This window comes from Ovis canadensis, chromosome 16, assembly GCF_042477335.2.
Source record: "Ovis canadensis isolate MfBH-ARS-UI-01 breed Bighorn chromosome 16, ARS-UI_OviCan_v2, whole genome shotgun sequence".
In the NCBI taxonomy this organism is placed as follows: domain Eukaryota; kingdom Metazoa; phylum Chordata; class Mammalia; order Artiodactyla; family Bovidae; genus Ovis; species Ovis canadensis.
In genome coordinates this window covers 52842648-52855511 of record NC_091260.1, presented here as the reverse complement: position 1 = coordinate 52855511, position 12864 = coordinate 52842648, and the positions used below count along the sequence as shown (strand labels likewise).

The 12864-nt window shown below is 42.9% G+C and overlaps 1 long non-coding RNA gene across 1 annotated transcript in view; it reads right to left on the bottom strand.

Moving 5' to 3' along the window:
- The window catches only part of LOC138421625 (uncharacterized), an 81024-nt gene extending 69110 nt beyond the window's left edge, over nucleotides 1-11914 (bottom strand). The window contains exon 1 of the long non-coding RNA XR_011249560.1: nucleotides 11736-11914. This is a non-coding gene — a long non-coding RNA (uncharacterized lncRNA). The remainder of the gene's footprint in view (nucleotides 1-11735) is intronic.
- Nucleotides 11915-12864: the final 950 nt, after the last annotated feature.

Below are 12864 nucleotides of genomic sequence, written 5' to 3'. Positions count from 1 at the left end.
GAAAAGGGCATGGCAACCCACTCGCGTGTTCTTGCCTGGAGAATTCCATGGACAGAAGAGTCTGTCGGGCTACAGTGTCTAACGCCTTCACTTTCAAGCAATCTTCATTATGATGTTTAATTCATTGTTAATAAAACAAAACTTCTGAAAGGGAGAGAATGAAAATTATAAAAAGATTGAGACTATTGGTTGTTGTGGTGTTTGGTTTTTTTTTTTTTTGGGGGGGGGGCTGTACTGGGTTTTTGATGCTGCCTAAGGACTAGTCATGTGTGGATGTGAGAGTTGGACTGTGAAGAAGGCTGAGCACCGAAGAAATTGATGCTTTTGAAATGTGGTGTTGGAGAAGACTCTTGAGAGCCCCTTGGACTGCAAGGAGATCCAACCAATCCATTCTGAAGGAGATCAGCCCTGGGATTTCTTTGGAAGGAATGATGCTAAAGCTGAAACTCCAGTACTTTGGCCACCTCATGCGAAGAGTTGACTCATTGGAAAAGACTCTGATGCTGGGAGGGATTGGGGGCAGGAGGAGAAGGGGCCGACAGAGGATGAGATGGCTGGATGGCATCACCGACTCGATGGACGTGAGTCTGAGTGAACTCCGGGAGTTGGTGATGGACAGGGAGGCCTGGCGTGCTGTGATTCATGGGGTCACAAAGAGTCGGACACGACTGAGCGACTGAACTGAACTGAACTGAAGGGCTTTCTCTAGGGAGGACTTCTCATTGAGGTGGCTTCTCTTGTTATTGAGCACAGGCTCTAGGTGTGTGAGCTTCAGTAGCAGCAGCATGAAGGTTCTAGAGCATGGTCTCCATTGTGGTGCACAGGTTTAGTTGCCCCATGGCACATGGAATCTTCCTGGACCAGGGATTGCGCTTATGTCCCCTGCATTAGCAGGTGGATTCTTATTCACCGGACCATCACGGAAACCTGAGACTAATTTTAATAGAGACACACAGGATCCTAGAACTGGAAGGAAATCAAGAAATCCTTTAGTTGTTTTCTGGACTCAAACTTTTTTTTTTTTTTTTAAGCAGAGCGCTTTATTCAAACAAAAATTTTCTTGGAATCTGTACCCATAAAACAGATAAGCCCAGAATCACTTTGAGAAAGCAGTGCATACAAAGATGGGAACTGGTGGAATCAACCTGTCTGAATTATCCCCCTAGGGGGCAGGTGAGAGGGGAGTGCATTATTTGCAGAGAATTGCAAAACAACAATAAAACCAATTAGTAGCTGGTCTGCTTCAAATCAGTCAATTTTAAATGAAATCAACCTTGAATATTCATTGGAAGGACTGATGCTGAAGCTGAAGCTCCAATACTTTGGCCACCTGATAGGAAAAATTGACTCATTTAGAAAAGACATTGATGCTGGGACAGATTGAAGGCAGGAGAAGGGGACAACAGAGATGAGAGGATTGGATGGCATCACTAACTCGATGGACATGAGTTTGGGCAAACTCCGGGAGATAAGAAGGACAGAGAAGCCTGGTGTGCTGCAGTCCATGGAGTCGCAAAGAATCGTACATGACTTAGCAACTGAACAACTGCTTTGTGTTATTGCTGTGCGCTGACAATTCTATATAACATCAGCAATTAAGGGCTTCCCTTGTGGCTCAGCATGAGACGTGGGTTCGATCCCTTGGTTGGGAAGATCCCCTGGAGAAGGGAAAGGCTACCCATTCCAGTATTCTGGCCTAGAGAATTCCATGGGCTGTATAGTCCATGGGATGGCAAAGAGTTGGACAGCAGTGAGCAACTTTCTCTTTCACTTTTTCAGCAGTTAAATACTCCCATCTGCCAAGGTGGATGCCCCTCCTCCCTCTACCCCCCTCCCCCACTCGCCCCTGGCACATCACCGGGTGAAGTGCGGAGGAGGGGCCGGAAATCTGCCAACATAACCCCCAACCCAAACAAGTCCCAGTGGCTCTGTGGAACGAGTTTTAAAAACCATCAATCCAGCCCACTGTGCTTATTTGTCAAACCCAGAAGATTAACTCATAAAAGTGACATTCAAATTCAGAGTCGGTGCCCTCTGTGTCTACTCCGCAAAGCCTTCATCTGGGTGAAGAGAAGACAGCATCTTATTCTTTATTTCCCCTGCTTGATGGTGGTATGGGTTGATTTCTGTCCCCTTGACCCAGAATTTCAGAGAAGGCAATGGCATCCCACTCCAGTACTCTTGCCTGAAAAATCCCATGGACGGAGGAGCCTGGTAGGCTGCGGTCCATGGGGTCACTAAGAGTCAGACACGACTGAGCGACTTCCCTTTCACTTTTCACTTTCATGCATTAGGGAAGGAAATGGCAACTCACTCCAGTATTCTTGCCTGGAGAATCCCAGGAACAGAGGAGCCTGGTGGGCTGCCGTCTATGGGGTTGCACAGAGTCAGACATGACTGAAGTGACTTAGCAGCAGCAGCAGCAGACCTAGAATTCCTATATTAAAGTCCTAATGCCCAATACTTCAGAATGGGACCCTATTTGAAAAGAAAATAGTTGCAGATACAATTAGTTGGTCATAACACGAGGTCATTAAAGATGAGCCCTAATTCAATATGACCATTGTCCTTATAAAAGGGGGAAATTTGGATATAGACACACACACATGTAGAGACAAAGCTACATGAGGATAAAAGCAGAGACGAAGGCAATGATGTATAAGCTAATAACACCAAAAATTGCTGGCAAACCACCAAAAGCTAGGAAAAAATAACACACCAGGCTTCCCTGTCCTTCACTATCTCCTGGAGTTTGCTCAAACTTATGTCCATTGAGTTGATGATGCCATCCACCTACTTCATCCTCTGTTGTCCCCTTCTCCTCTTGCCCTCAGTCTTTCCCAGCATCAGGGTCTTTTCCAATGAATCGGCTCTTCACATCATGTGGCCAAAGTATTGGAGTTTCAGCCTTAGCATTAGTCCTTTCAATGAGTGTTCAGGGTTGATTTCCTTTAGGATTAACTGGTTGGATCTCCTTGTTGTCCAAGGGACTCTCAAGAGTCTTCTCCAACACCACATTTCAAAAGCATCAATTCTTTGGTGCTCAGCCTTCTTTATGGTCCAACTCTCACATCCATTCATGACCACTGGAAAAACCAGAGCTTTGACTACACTGACTTTTGTTGGCAAAGTGATACCTGGAAGCCAGTACACCTAGTAAAAGGCAAATGGGACATCACTGCAGAGCTGTCCTCAAAGTAATGCACACCAGTGAGCTAGAATTCAGGTGGAAAGAGCCACAGAATTCACAGCACCTTTACAAAGATTCAGTAATACAGTCCTTGGAGATGGTTTCTGGTTAGTTGCCAGTTGCAAACCCAACTTCACAGAACTCAAAATAAGATCGAGTTATTGTCTCCCACAAGTGGGAAGGACAGGAAAGTGTCTTGAGGAGACTGAAGCCTGGGCCCAAGTTCCCCATCACTTCTCTGCTGTCAGCATCTTTCTCTTCTACCCAAGTGCAAAGAGTGTGGTCCCCAGGCCACCTCCAACAGCCTTGGGCACTGAGCATCAAATAGGAGCCTCTTTTCTATCAGCTACAGCAAGGACAATACCTGGGGAGGGTTCTGCTTGAGCCAGCTATGCAGTCATCAGTGAGAGCAGTGCTAGACTACAAGAGGGGAGATGTGCTGGGCAAGACAACACCAACCACCCAGATGCTCTGGGACCCATCTGCTGTTCCCAGAAGAACCTAGGACTTGGGGCCATTGTTCCTTCCCTGTGGAAGTGCCTCCATTCAAAGACAAACCACACTTTCCTTGCTTTCTCAGAAACATGCAGGAAGCAATTTAGACCACTTGGACCACCCATGAGAGCCATCTGTGTGTGGGAGGAACGGAAATGTCCGTGCAGGTGCTGGTAGCGCTTCCCAGAACCACGGGGCGTGGAATCAGATTGAAAGGGCCCCTGAGAGGAAGCTGCCTTCTCCTGCCTGCCATGAGAGAGGGGATGCGGCTTTATCATAATCTGTAGCAAAATCCAGGAAAGTGCTCCCCAAACAGCATGAAATTAAGAGCACACACTTTGTGGTTAAAACAAAACAAAACAAAACCACCTGCCCATGAAGGAGACACAAGAGAAGCAGGTTCCATTCCTAGGTTAGGAAGATCCCCTGGAGGAGGGTATGGCAACCCACTCCAGTATTCTTGCCTAGAGAATCCCAGGGGCAGGCTACAGTCCGTAGGATCGCAAAGAATCCTACATGACTGAGTCAACTTAGCATGCATGCACTCTGAAGCCTAGATTTAAATTCCAGCTCTGCCCCTTAAGAGCTGTGTGACCTTGAGCAAGCTCCTTAATGTCTCTGTGTTTCAGCTTACTCCTGTGTGAACAGTGGGATCTTATGTCTACTTTCCTCCTATTCTGAAAATTATAGGAGCTGATTTGCATAGAATCCTCAGACTGTTGCCTGGTTATAGAGCATTTGCTGTTTTATTAATTTTGTTGTCATGATCACTCTGAGGAACATGAGTTTATTATTGTTAAACTCATGTTCATTGAGAACATGAGTGGGACAGCCAGAGCTCATCCCATAGCTCTGAAAAGTGAAAGTGTCAGTCACTCAGGCGTGTCCGACTCTTTGTGACTACAAGTCGCCTTCCAGGCTCCTCTGTCCATGGGATTCTCCAGGCAAGAATACAGGATTGGGTTGCCATTCCTTTCTCCAGGGGATCTTCCCTGACCCAGGAATCGAACCTGGCTCTCCTGCATTGTAGGTGGATTCTTTACCATCTGAGCCACCGGGGAATCCCCTAGCTCTAACTCTTACTAATGCAAACTAGGGCAAGTTGCTTAAACCAGCTGGTGCCTCAGTTTCCCCATCTCTAAAAAGGAATGGTAGTTGTACCTTCCTCCTCTCTTTGCTATGAGAACCAACTGGTATCAGACATTCCAGGTGCTAATAAGGATGGTCCTTGCCACATGCTAAGCATTCCGTTGTCACTTTGTATTTAAATGCATTCAGCCCTAGCAACATAAGCAGTTATTAAGACCTACTACTACACACTCTGTATGGCTGGGGCTATGTGCCAGTATCTCAGGGGATACTGGGAAGAGGAGAACTGGAAGAGACCTGGGAGAACTTATCCAACTCTGTCACTTGCTGGATTTTAGCTCGGAGCTCCAAGCATCTACATCTCCATCCACAGAAAGAGACAGGACCCATCTGTCAGCTCTCAGGAGAAGGGAAATTGGCAGCAAATCAGAAACTAGGAGATTGACTGGAGGATGACTCGTGTTGTACCTCAAAAGTGGCTGGGTTTGCTGGCAGCGAGCAGCTAATTACTTGAAAAATCTGTGGGAAGGCAGAGTGGTTAATATCTGCAGAGTAGTGAGAGAATGGCCCACTGTGAGAAAATGTCAACTCCATATGGGGTTGGAGATGAGTCTGTATCAGGCAAGCTGTTCTCCATCCTAAACAGTCCTGCTGGGTGAGACTTAGTGGGCGTCATAGTGAGCCAAAGAAGGAAGTTTTTGACTTTGCTGCTTTTTTTACTCCAAGTACTGCTGTGAGTTAGCATATGGCATCTCAGATGTGAGAATGAACTGTAATTTGTGCTTGGGATATCTGCAGCTTGAAGTGATCTATTTGGCAAAAAAGAAAAAGAAAAGAATTACAGAATATGATAGAGACCTGGGTGTCTTTAAAGGGAATAGCCTTCTGGAAAACAAGCTCTGACATTCAGATGCCTTGCCAAAAATTATCCCAAGCCATCCATCTCCACGGTTCCACTTCAGCGCTTGGCAAAGGTGGAAATGAGGCAAGGCAGAGCCTCTACGTCCTCATGCTTCTGTGGTTCCAATAATGACATCATCTGTTACTGTGCTCTCCTTTTCCAACAACGGAAATCAGACTTGGAAAATCGCAATCACTCAGAATCAGCTTTTTCAAACGCCTCTCTTCCATCTATAAATTTACATAAACAGTTCCTCAACTTTAAAAATTCTTTTATTTGCAAAGAATGGGCAGTAGTAGAGTGGTATAAAAGGGGACAAGGATCATATACCTGGAAACATTGGTCCATAATGCCTTTTGCTTGCATGTGTAACCTTCTCTGCCTGAATAACATCCTCCATGAAAGTCTCACATTTCCACCCAGGTGCCCTAGATGTTCAGACCTATGGTTTCTGGTTTTGTTTTTAAATCTGGAAATTATTGTTTCTCATCTTTTGAGAGAATGTGATTACAAACCAATGCTCACTTCCTTTGGGGGAATTAAAAAGATGAAGATGGTGTGGCCTGGATAATTTTTTCTATTAAGTTAATTAAACAAGAAGACCATTATTCTAAGCAGACTCCAATGACTTAGCAGCCTATACAAGCAAACTAGAAGGAAGCCAATAAATGCCTTCAAGTTATGAAATGAAACCCAAGGACAACCAATCACAGCTGAGCAACTAAGCTTTCCTTAATAAGGCACTGCTTAAGCTATAGCCAATCAAGTCCTTTCTTTGACTTGCTTGCTGAATGTTCTCAATAAATCTTGCCCCTAACTCCCTTGGATGGAGAACTACTAACTGCTTCCTGTTTGGTACTGCCAATAGGAACTGGCGTTTACTCAGATAAACATTTCCCTGATGGCTCAGACAGTAAAGAATCTGCCTGCAACGTGGGAGACCCAGGTTTGATCCCTGGTCGGGAAGATCCCCTGGGGAAGGTCATGGCAACCCACTCTAGTATTCTTGCTTTGGAGAATCCATGGATAGAGGAGCCTGACAAGCTTTGTCCATGGGGTCAAAAAGAGCTGGATGTGACTGAACGACTAACAATTTCACTTTCACTTTCAAATAGATGCTTAAAAATGTCAGTATGTCTCAGTTTATCTTTTAATACTCCCCCTCCCAGAAAAAAAAAAAAAAATGATGGGCTGGAAGGTGAAGACCATGAGACTGCTTTGTCTCCAACCTAATGTTCTATATTTCACTCCCAGTGATCGCACTCATAGAAATGAAATGGAATTTAGTGTCAGCATTCTCAATAGTGGATGGCATCCTTTTCAGCAAGCAGTGTCTAATATTCATTCATTCATTCAAGAAGTGTCTATTGTATACCCACTCTGCCCTGAGCTATGCTGTGCTTAGTCACTCAGTCGTATCCGCCTCTTTGTGACCCCATGGACAGTAGCCTGCCAGGCTACTCTGTCACTGGGATTCTCCAGGCAAAAATACTGGAGTTGGTTGCCATGCCCTTTCCCAGGGGATCTTCCCAACCCAGGGATCGAACCCAGGTCTCTCGAATTGCAGGCAGATTCTTTGCCATCTGAGCCACCAGGGAAGCCCAAGAAAGAGTACTGGGAGTAGAGAGCCTATTCCTTCCTGACCCAGGAATCAAACCAGGATCTCCTTCATTGCACATGGATTGTTCACCAGCTGAGCTACCAGGAAAGCCCCCACTCTGCTCTAGGCACTAGATAATGATGGCAAATTAGACCTGGCTGCTGTTCTGTAATAAATAGAAAGGTATATCAGGATGAAATGAATATTTGTCCTCTGTGGTATTAAAACTTGTTCGTCTACATGTACTTTGAATGACTCTTTTACACACACATGATTTTTTAACATCATATGCTGGTCATTTGGAAAACCTTGACCGCCAAAAGGTGTTATTATACAATATCAATATCACGTCTCCTAGAATAGGTCCTGGATTCCCAGGAGCTTGACAAACATTGTTACTGGCTATAGTAAACAGGTGTTCCTCTTTTTTGGTATCTCAGCATCTGAACTGTTCTTCAAGATCCAAGGACTTCCCCCTCTTGATAAGTCCTGGTGGAAAGCAGACACCAATCCCCAATGCTGGAGTCAGAGTTTCTCAGCCTCCCTTGCAGCTTGACTGAGGACAAGTACAAGGCTCTGACAATCACAGCATCCATGATGGACTGTGACTTGGGAGGCCAGAGCCTGGCATCCACTCTAGTCCTATGGGAGGCAGCCTTAATGGTGAACTCCAGGGGTAGTTGTGGCAGGACGATGAAAGGAGTGGAGTCTTCTTGGGACCAGATCTGTTGTGATTGGGAGGCTTAGCTGGCCATGTGGCCTAGTTCTCTGATGTCCTGGAAATTCAGAGTGACCCAATATTTTAATACATTTCTTTCTGCTTAAATTAGCCAGGTTTGGTTTCTGTGTACTCGTCTTCCCAATACCTATATCCCCTCAAACTTGAATCTTAACATGATCACTGCGAACAACTCTGAGCACCCAAGTGCTAGAGACCTGAAGTGAAGCTGGCCATCCATAACAGAAAGCTCTATTTGACCTACTTTGGCCATAACGCAATCATCATTTTCAAGTTAGTTAGTTAGTTAGTTCAGTTGCTCAGTCGTGTCCGACTCTTTGCAACCCCATGAATCGCAGCACGCCAGGCCTCCCTGTCCATCACCAGCTCCCAGAGTTCACTCAGACTCGCATTCATCAAGTCAGTGATGCCATCCAGCCATCTCATCCTGTCGTCCCCTTCTTCTCCTACCCCCAATCCCTCCCAGCATCAAGTTACATAATTTTAATTTAATCAAACTGCATTTTGGAATTCCTGTTGATATAGTAATCCCATCTAGGAATCTAGGAATCTATCCTGAACAAATAAATCATCAATGTTTCTTTAAAGATAGTCATCACAGTGTCATTTATTGTTTAAAAACAATAAACCAGAAACAACATAAATGTGCATCATTGAAACATATCAGCACTACTAAAAATAACATTTTCAAAGAGCATTTAAGGCAGTGGAGGGTACAAAACTTTATATAAAGCAATGTTCCAATTTTCTGTAAAACTCTCATTTTATGTGGATGATACATATCCTTGAAGGTGATAGATCAAAATATTAATATCCTTTATATCTACATTATGAGACTACAGGTGCTTTCTAATTTTTTTAAGCTAGAAAACAGCTAGATATTATTTAGTTTGCAGATAATTATTTTATTTACTTTGTGTAATTTAAAATTTTTCTGCAATGAATATGCATTAGCCTTACCTTAAGGACAAATAATAAATTACATAATAATATGTAATTAAAATACATAAATATGTTTGGAATCTGATTTTTCACTGATTCAGACTATTACCCCAACAGTATTTTAGGTTAGGGAGGTTCAGTCATATTTGGAAGAGCTCATCAAGACAATGATGCTAGTAAATTAGGATGCTTCACTGTATCCTACCAACAATAAGTATGAAAGTGAAAGTCGCTTGGCCCAGCCATGTCCAACTCTTTGCAACCCCATGGACTATACAGTTCATGGAATTCTCCAGGCCAGAATACTGGAGTGGGTAGTTTTTCCCTTCTCCAGGGGATCTTCCTGACCCAGGAATCAAACCAGGGTCTCATGTGTTGCAGGCAGATTATTTACCAACTGAGCTATCAGGGATATAACAATAGGCATATGCATGGATTATCCCTTATACCTTCCCCCAAAGGCAATAAGACAGATTTCTGGCTTGTGAGAAGCTTGCAGGACTTTTTTTTATGTTAAAACAAAGAGAATGACAAAATAAGATAACACCAAGTGACAGAAGAGTAGTACAAGTTTAAAGTCTACAGGAATTCAAAAAAAAGTTTGCCCACCTCGATTGAATGTTTTGACAGTTTTGTTGAAGGTGGTAGGACTTCTACTCTAAGCCAGTGATTCACTTAAGACCTTCTTTATCCTTTTGAGAATGATTGAAGACACTGAAGAGCTTTCGTTTGTGTGAATTAAATATTTACCCAGCTAGATACTAAAACAGAATTTTTTTGATTGTTTATCAAATCATTTAAAATAACAATAATAAACCCAATTACATGCTAACGCAAATAATATATTTTTTGAAAAATAACTATTTTCTAAAAGAAAAGGAGAATTAGTGGGAAATTCTATTTTGCAAATTTCTTTAATGAGTGGTTTAATAGAAGACAGCTGGGTTCTTATATTTGCTTTTGTATTCAGCATGTTGACACATGTTGTTTGGGTTGAAGTATGTGAATAAAACACGGCCTTGCACAGATAAGAAGTTGGGAAAAGGGAGAATACATAACCTTTTTCAGATAATTATAAATATCTTTTTTCTTTGATGAGACACCAAATCTCAACAAAAAGTAGTCTCTTAAAGGTTAGTTTCAAGGTGGAATCTGAAAGCATATCAATGAACTTTTGTTCTCTGTTACATTAAAACCCATTGGTCTGCATGTACTTTGAATGTGTCTTTTACCCACACATGATTTTGTAACCTCATGCACTGGTAATTTAGAAATTTTGATCTTTAAAATGCTGACTTGTTTTGTTACACAATAGTAAAAGAATCACATTTTTTAATATTACCATGGAGCTCATCAAGAAGTCTTCAATTATTGGGAATCTGTCAAGCTCACAGTTGTATACAAGTTTTCCAAAAGTCTAATTTTGCTGGAAAGCCCCAATTTTATCATTTAGCAACAAGGCTTAGTTGTTTTCCTCGAAGTGACAGATTCAGTTTATTTTTGAGAAAATGTTCGCCAATATGCAAACTTGAATGAGTACAGTTTGTTTATGAGTTATTCTATCAGATAAAATGATGTTCCATGAAAAAAAGTAGCAGTTCAACTCACAATTCAGTTGAATTGACTGTTCACATACAGCAGAAATGCTTTTTCCACTTCATCACACAGAATATTAAAAGGATGTGTGCTCAAAGGGCAATATTTAATAGAATTAATATTTTTTGTTTCTTTAAGCACAATCTTATGTGAAACTGGTATTTTCCTCCCTGTAACTGGGTGGTGGATTACCACCCAATTATAGGATTACCTATAATGGATTAATTGATTACCAATAAATGGATTACCACCAAGGATTACTTGTTCTCTCACTTTCACCTACCAGTGCTTTTGCACATTTGGTACAAATGTTAAAAGTGAAAAAAGAAACCAAACAACATCTTAGCATTATTATGAGCGTTATTGTTTTTTGGCAGCATTGCACATCTTGTGGGGTCTTGATACCCTGACCAGGGATTGAACCTGGTTCACAACAGTGAAAGTGCTGAGTCCTAACCCTTGGACTGCCAGGGAATTCCCATCTTAGTATTATTATGATGATAATTTTGACTTCAAGACCCTCTGAAAGTGCCTCGGAGAGCCTCGCCCCCTCAAGATTCCATAGACATACTCTCATACTCTGAGAATTGTGCTAAACTTCAAAAGGAGGGAAGACTTTAACGAGTCATCAGGAAATAAATGCCCCTGGATATTGGCTGGATAGTGAATGGAAGGGAGCCAAGGTAAAGCCTGGAGAGCTAAGCAGGTGCTGAAAGTCTTAAGTACCAGGGAGCAGAGCTTGAACATTATCCCATGGACAAATGGGAAACTTTAAAAAAACATAGCTATCATTTATTGAGCATCTACTGTGTGCCTGGCATTTTGCTCACATTATTTAATTAACACTCCATGTTAATCCTGAGCTTCCTGGGTGGCACTGTGGTAAAGAGCCCTCCTGCCAATACAGGAACTGCAGGTTCGATCCCTGGGTCAGGAAGATCCCCCGGAGGAGGAAATGGCAGCCCACTGCAGTATTCTTGCCTGGACAGAGGTGCCTGATGAGCTACAGTCCGTGGGGTCGCAAAGACTTGGACATGACTGATCGACTGAGCGTGCATGCACAGCACACACACTTAATCCTATGAGGCAAGTATCATCAGCCTCATTGGTTGGAAAAGGAAGCTGGGGCTTAGAGAAGTTAAGGAATGTACCTTAACTCACACAGCTAGTGAAAGTAATTTACCTTAACTCTCACAGGGAGATGAGACTGCAACGGTTAGGTGGACAATTTCCAACTTCCGGCATCTCAGGTTTCCTTCCAGGTCACATTTTTCAGCTCTGCTGGGTAGGATCCTGGAACGTGTATGTTTTTAACACGTCTAGTCTGCTGTGAAGCATTCTGGCTATAAATCTTGCCTATTTACTCTTGGCTCCCTAAGGGCAAGGGTCAAGTCTGTTTACATGCCCAGCACAATGTGATCACTTAATAAATCTTTAACCACAAAGGTAATGGTTTTTATGGAGCCCAGCTCCACCCAGATCCCTTGCAACTTTCCCTGGGTCTAAACTACACATGCCAGAGTAAGAGGTTTTTTTCCCCCCGCAAAGAGGAACTTGGAGGCCTATATTTTCTGAATTTGACTATGACTTTCAATGACCGCAACAGTTTTATCTGAGATTATTGCTGCGTATTCATATGGTGAGCAAGGCTTGTCTTTTTCACCTTTCCATTTCTTGGACCGTTTGGATCTTACTCTGGATGAAAAATGGGCTTTAGAGCAGGCTGACTTGAATTTGAATCATTCCACCACTGACAAACTGTGTAACTGTGGGCAACTAACATGTGCCTTTCAGCCTCCATTTCCCTCCTGAAAGCATGATGACAGTACTGTCTTCTTCAGAAAGTTGTTGAGTGAAATAAATGAAATAGTATAAGGAAATCACTGCTCTGGGCCTTTTCTTTCCCCCACACTTCCAGTCTGGGCCCACAGAGCCCCTCCCCAGCTCTCAAGGGTCCCGGGTTTTCACAGAGTCAGGCAGGCCTGGTAACTTACCAGCTCCTACTTCATCACAAACTGCCCCTTCCATCAAATAATCTCTATTTTCATCCCTTGGGTTACCGCTCTCAGTGCTCTCACTTAAGAGATGATCTAATAAACAAACAAAAAATCAAATGCAAAGGCTTATGTTTACCACCATAGAAATTTTTAAAGGTATTCCTAATGGAAAAAGGTATGCATGGTTTTGCTGGTAAAATTATTTTTTAAATATTCATTTATTTGGCTGCATCAGGTCTTAATTCAGACATGTGAAGTCTTCATCGCATCATGTGGAAACTTTCGTTAGGGTACAGGGGCTCCAGAGTGTGCAGG